Source organism: Octopus sinensis, linkage group LG13, assembly GCF_006345805.1.
Source record: "Octopus sinensis linkage group LG13, ASM634580v1, whole genome shotgun sequence".
Lineage (NCBI taxonomy): Eukaryota > Metazoa > Mollusca > Cephalopoda > Octopoda > Octopodidae > Octopus > Octopus sinensis.
The window spans coordinates 67140679-67148055 of record NC_043009.1 but is presented as its reverse complement, the minus strand read 5'-3'; the positions used below and the strand labels follow the sequence as shown (position 1 = coordinate 67148055).

At 38.3% G+C, this 7377-nt stretch overlaps 1 protein-coding gene across 1 annotated transcript in view; it reads right to left on the bottom strand.

Annotated features, from left to right (window-relative positions):
* LOC115218404 (rho guanine nucleotide exchange factor 17) overlaps positions 1-7377 on the bottom strand; it is a 204025-nt gene that overhangs the window by 178145 nt on the left and 18503 nt on the right. The window lies entirely within an intron of this gene.

Sequence of the window (7377 nt, the reverse complement as noted above, 5' to 3'; positions counted from 1 at the left end):
TTGCCCATAAGTAAGAAGAAAAAAAGCACATTCTGAAAGAGAATTTGAGTTGTTATGCATTCATACAGTTGAACAGTATATTCCTGGTACACAACCAGTCAGAAAGTCACCATTGGTTTCATGCTACCACTGCACTTGGCAGTATTGAGTCATCAGTATTGCCAGATGCAACAGCAGAAAAACTAAATTTGTCAACATGGAGAAAGCCTTTGACAGGGTCCCTCATCTGGTGGTCAATGTGGAAGCTAGGGGTAAATGAGTGGTTGGTGAAAGACATTGTAGACAAATATGACACTTTCCTTCTAGGCATGGTTATATATGTATACAGAAATACATGGGTGGAGAAAATAACTGGGTAATGGAAATTATGTTTCTTAATACGACGGTCAGAAAGTAAATAAGAAATTTTTATGGAAAATAAAGAATCATACAGGTTGAAGCAAAATTTGTCACTTAGTGAACCAAAAGCCAGTGTTAAAGGAACTAGAAAAATGCTGTTAACAACAGAAAAACACAAAACTGTTCCAAAAGTAAATAAAAAATTGTTAGAGAAATTAACTAAGCATATGAATTTAAGTGAAATTTATGAAGTTACTTCTGTCAGTAAATTATGTATGAAATTACTTTCATCAGTAATTGTGAACTTCTTTTTGTCAGTAATTTCTCATTGTTGTTTGTAAATAGCACTTGAACTTAAAGTGAAAACAATAGAGAGTGAGCTATAGAGAGGAGAGAGAGAGCTAGCTAGTTAGACAAATAAGATATAGATAGATAGGATATAGACATAGATATAGAGATGGATAGAGAGATAGAGAAGGATAAAGAGATATAGATATCACTGACACGAGAAAACCAGAAGTAAATATTTTTAAAAAAACACCTCTATTAGATGAGATCGTGATAATTTTTTTGACCAATGGATTAAGGGAGACAATCAATTTCTTAAAGTTACTTGGCAAAGAGTTACTTCCCTTCTCCACGGAACCCAGGAACAGGTGTTTGCGGCACCCAGGGGGGCCCATTACGCATTATGTAAAAAATTTTAAGAGTCTAAAACCATCCCTGGAACATAAGTAATGTATGTCCCCAGTTTGGAGAAAACAGTTGAAAAATAGTCATTATAATCTTTTACACACATACACACACACAGACAGAACGGGATTTATATTATAGATACACACAGACAGAATAGGATTTATAGACACACACACACAGTATCATTCTTCATTGCCTATGGTTTTACAAGTCGGATGGCCTTTCTACAACCAGCCTCTTTCTGACATGGACTGGGTCCATTTAATTAGAGAGGATTATCTGTCAGCATTAACAGGTCCACACTAAATTCTATCAATTTTAATTCAGCGTTAGCTTTTCCTGAGTTACTTGCCTCACTCCTGCAGATTTTCATTCAGTTATACAGCTCCACTAATCAAGTTGCCTTCACTATGGCTTACACCCCCCAATAATGCTGCTAAGGGTGCTCACAGTGTGACAGCAAGAAGGGAAGGGAGCTTATAGTAAGCTTTTAGGTTTGTTTTCAGTGTATGAATTCCCAAAAGTGAAAGCTGAGAGCTTACAGCAGACTATTGGATAGTGGTTTATAATTAGAGTGATGACAGCTGGTCATACTTATCAATATAGGGGTGGAAGGGCTGGCCCTCTATGCTACGGATTAAATGTATTTGCCTAACAAGGTTTAATAGGAAACAGATACTGCTTCACTGGTAGGCCTCCCTCTCTCTTAGATTAGCTTTACTCATCCTCATTCCTCAAGCTTTCCAAGAGCAGCATGTCTGCTGTCAAGTCTTAAGTTACTAACCATATCATCACCACCAGCACCACCACCACCACCACCACCATTGAACGTCCCTTTTCCATGCTGGCATGGGTTGGATGGTTTGACAGGAGCTATCAATCCGGAGAGCTGCAGCAGGCTCCAAGTATCTGTTTTGGCAGCGTTTCTAAGGCTGGATGCCCTTCCTAATGCCAACCGCTTTATGTCGTGTACTGTTTGCTTTTTACGCAACACCAGCACAGGAGCTTTTGATGTGGCACACATGTCTTGTGTATGGAACTTCCTAGATCAACATAGTGCATCAAGTATGTGTGATGAGGTGTGTGTATGCATGTGTTTAGATTCCCCCTCTAGGTCTGTGTTCCTATATGCTCCATAATTTAACTGCCAAATAGAGACCTATAGTATATGCACTGAAATAAACATCAGGAGGAGGGGGGGAAGAGGAGGCAGCTGACAAAAATGAAGAAACAGTGATATCCAAATCCATGGTGAAAGCGTCTGCATTGTTATTCAACCTATCAAAAATAGCAGCTAAATACCCCCCAAAAATTCAGAGCCTTAAAGAAAAGAATTCTTTTAAATGGTTAAGACATGTTAGTTAATATCCTAAGTAAGTCATGTCCAGATTAAAAAGTAGGGGGTAGTCATGACTGGAATGTTTTTAATTATAGCTATTATTCATTGGGAACCTGGCTAGGGGGCTGGCTAAACAAACAGGTCCATCCAGCAACTTCACGAAATCCAGAGACAAACAAGAAAAGCTAAAACAAGTAAAAAAAAACAAAAAGAAAAATGCTAAACGTTTTCCTCTGTATTACAAAGCACAAACAACACCCCCAACCCACCACCACCACTACTACTACTAAGATTAATGGTGAGGATAGAGAAGGAGAGGAATCTCCCAAAAACAGGAAAGTGGGGGAGGGATACTGGCCATAAAAAACGGTGAATGTTGACTTCACTCCAGCTTTCTTACACAATATACACAGTAATATTATATAACATACTTATAAACACACACATACACAAGTAGACAAACACAGTATATTGTGCAAAAGTGCTGAAGAGAATATTTATTATATATATATATATATATATATATATATATATATATATATACACACACACCTTATATAAATGTGTGTGTGTGTGTTATTTTTAGATCCTTTTCTTTATATGCTTCATAGTGTTGTTGTTTTTTTATTTTTTCCTTTTTATCTCTTTATTTTTACTATGAAGCTTTCTCTCAAGACTTCTCCACAACAACCGACAACAGCTTCGCTTAGGTTCCTCTGATGCTTTTCTGCACTTTCTCAGATATCCATCAGAACAAATGTACTTGGTAAACACACAAAGGCACACACACACACACACACACACACAAGGCAAAGAAAACAGAACAGATCCCACCATGGGAGGCAAAATACATATTTATCACTTGCTGGGCTATTGTGTGTGTGTGTGTGAGAGAGAGTGAGAATAAGAGAGAGAGAGCAAGAGAACATGCATAAAAGAGAGTGTGTACGCATGGAGAAAGAGAGGGGGGAGAGAGAGAGAGCATGCATGAAAGAGAGTGTCTACGCATGGAGAAAGAAAAAGAGTGTATGTGTGTATATGTGTGTGTATGTATGCATGTGTGTGTATGCATGTATATGTGTGTGTAGGTGTGTGCGTGTAGGCGTGTGCATAGGTGTGTGTGTGTGTGTGAGAAGGTGCATGTCCCATTCTTTGTTCATCAGACTATGGCCATGCTGGATCATTGTCTTTAAAAAGCTTTGTCAATTATATCAATGACAGTACTTCATCTGCCACTCATTTTATCAATCTCTATTTATCAAATGGCTAGCTCAATATATTGTGCCAGTTCCCTTGTTTTAGCGAATTACTTCCTTTTAGGGATATAAATACCCACTTACATTGGTACACACACTATATATACAAATACAAATATAACGTTTGACCCTCTGGCCAATAACTGATGAGGAGTTGGTGACCTTCTGTGTTGTCAGTTCACCTATGTATATAGTACGTTTGTTTGTTTATTCACTACAGTTTTGTGAAATATCTATATATATATATAATATATATATATAATATATATATATATATATATATGTGTGTGTGTGTGTGTGTGTGTGTGGAGGCGCAATGGCCTAGTGGTTAGCCTGGTTGGTCACGGTGATCATGGTGATATATATATATATATATATATATAATGGGAGATTCGGTTGTTACTGTGCTGCTGGACATCTGTCACTGAGGAGCCCATAGCATGGTGAAATCATGGGATCTGTCAGTTCTAGCAGCCATAGCAGCCAACTCTTGTCTGTCAATGATATAATTTCATGTACTTTTGTACGTCATGAGTCCTTATGGGAGATCATCTCAAGATAAATAACACAGTATTCTGTGCTCTAACACAACCTCAACATTAAGTTGGAGATCAAGACTGCCTTTTGGCATTAATATTGGATTATATAAGAGTGGGTGGGTGGGAGTAGCTGGAAAGAAGACAATGATGGGGATGAGGTGTTAGAGCCTGCTCTTATACTCACAGGAAAGTGGGCATGAGGGAGGATACGGACAAAGAATTGGGAGAGGTGAGTGAATAAATTCATTAGAATGTGAGAGGGGAGTGACAGATGATTAGAGATTGGGTGAAGAGGTGAATATAGAACATGGGGTGGGGGGTATGGTCTATAGTAAATAGCAGTATGGGAGGAGTGGAAGGAGAAAGAAATAAGAGTGACTCAGGAAGTAAGAGGTGATAGGTGACAGTACAGGAAAGGTGGAAAGCAGCAGTGGATGGATCATAGAATAGGGATAATGATGTACAGGGTGGGGGAGAGAGAGAGAGAGATGTACAGTGACAGGGATGGATGTCAGAGGTATGCAGGGATGGCTATAGTGAGTAGGAGGATAAAGTCGTTGACAGCAGATATGAGATTGATGAGAATGATAGCATAGATAAGAAGGTATTAAAGATGAGGTTTGGCAGTTCTAAGACGTAAGTCAGAGGGGAGAGAGAGAAACTGGAGGCACAGAAAGGGGTGATCAATGGAAAATAAAGTGGGAAGGGATGATATTGAGAAGGAGGGATGAATTTTAGTAAGTGGTTCCTGGGGAAAAAAGGGAGGTATGTGGTAACACAAAAGGGGATGGATTATGTACATAATTTGCCTATGATTACAGTAGCTGAATAGTGCCAAAGTTTGAAGAGTGGAGGGAGGGGTCCATCGCTTGCACTGAGTACACCATATGGAATTCCTTCCTACACCTTTCCTACATATTGAGCAGGGCCATTTTTGTATAGGGAGTCGAGTTTTGTCTGTTTTCCAGCTTAGTAGAACTTAGGTCTTTACTAAATTAACTTTCAAACCCTTTGATTTTAGGTTTTGCTTCCACAACTGGAATTTCTTTTCTACTTCTACTACAGATTCTACTTCAAGAAAGAAAAAAAAAAGTCATCAACATATAGTAGTTCCCAAGGGCAACTGGTATTAAATCCCTCTGTTGTGGCCTGGAGGAAATATGATGAATAAGAGAAGACTGATAAATGAGCCCTGCACTTCTACATATACATGAGTGTGTGTATGCATATATATATAATTATATATACTTATTATATTATATATTTATCATTCATTTTATACTTTTTGAGATCTAGTTACAAGTTATAAATTTTTTAAAAATTTATATATATATTATTTGTTATTTAAGTATTGGTTTATGTCTATCACTGTTTGAGTTGCATAATAGTGGTTTTATCTCTAATTTATATTTTATATATATATAGGCGTCTTGGGCAAGTGTCTTCTGCTATAGCCCCGGGCCAACCAATGCCTTGTGAGTGGATTTGGTAGACGGAAACTGAAAGAAGCCCGTTGTATATATGTATATATATATATATAAGTGTGTGTGTATATGTTTGTGTGTCTGTGTTTGTCCCCCTAGAATTGCTTGACAACCGATGCTGGTGTGTTTACGTCCCCGTCACTTAGCGGTTCGGCAAAAGAGACCGATAGAATAAGTACTGGGCTTACAAAGAATAAGTCCCGGGGTTGATTTGCTCGACTAAAGGCGGTGCTCCAGCATGGCCGCAGTCAAATGACTGAAACAAGTAAAAGAGAATAAAAGAGAAATATATATATATATATATATATATATATACACACACACACACACACATACACACACAGCTTAATGGTTAGGGTGTTGCATTCATGATTGCAAGATTGTCGGTTCAATTCGCAGACCAGGCATTGCATTGTGTTGCATTCTTGGGAAAAGCACTTTGTTTCACGTTGCTCTGCGATCATTTCGTCATTTGACAGGTGGCACACCATTGCACCTGTACAGGTAATGCCACTTTGATGGAGGGAGGGAGCTTATGTCTACACAAACATTTGATCACATAAAACAAATCAACTGCATGATTGTTCAGCAAGAGATTGTTGAACCCTCATACATCATCAAACAACAAGAGAGTCCATAATAATAATAATAATAATAATAATAATAATAATAACAACTATATATATAATATATATATATATATACACATATACACACTTTATTGAAAAGCAGCAAAAATATCACAAAAACTGTTACTCGGAGTTTCATGTTCTCGTTCGTCGGACACTGGAAAGTGAAACTCTGAGTAACAGTTTTTGTGATATTTTTGTTGCTTTTCAATAAAGCATATTACTCTACCTCTGGTATTCGAGTACTATTTTTTCCACCTTGTTTCGCATTTATGTGCTAACCCGGGTGTGCATGTGTGTGTATATATATGTATATATATATATATATATCCACACACCCACATACACTCACATGCATACAATAACTATTAGTGTATTTATTACCTAAGGGCTTCTGTTTAAAATAAAACTGCTGGTTTCGTTAATAGTCGTGGTGATCAGTAGAGGTGGTAGTACGGTTGTAGGTGTGGTGGTAGTATGGCTGTAGGTGTGGTGGTAGAAGAGGTAGTGATGTAGTAATGGATGTAGTCAGAGTTGTGGTGGTGGTGGTGATAGTTGTGGCGATTATGTTGGTAATTTGTACAAGAATACATCACCACCCGAAGTGGCTTAGTGGTTAGTGTACTTGGCTCAGGATTGTAAAGTCAGGAGTTCAATTCCCAGCGATGTGTTGTGTTCTTGATCAAGACACTTTATTTCACATTGTTCCATCCAATATACTTTAGCTGGACAAAGTGAGTCATGCACCCATAATTCAAAAGGGTTAGGGTTAGCCTTGTCACATTCTGAGTCACTCAATCTCCTCGAGAACAGCATTAAAGGTGTGCGTGTCTGTGGAGTACTCAGCCACTTGCACTTCAATTTCACGAGCAGGCGGCTCGGATCAACTGGAACCCTCGTGATCACAACTAACGGAGCGCCGGAATGTCACTTACTAGCGTTTCACTATTACATCAGAACCAAGCATCACCATTACACCAACACCAACACCACCACCAACAACAACAACACCGGCGACACTACTACAACATCAACATTACCATCATCAATAGTTCTACCACCACCAATGTTACACTGTCACCAACAGCAACATAA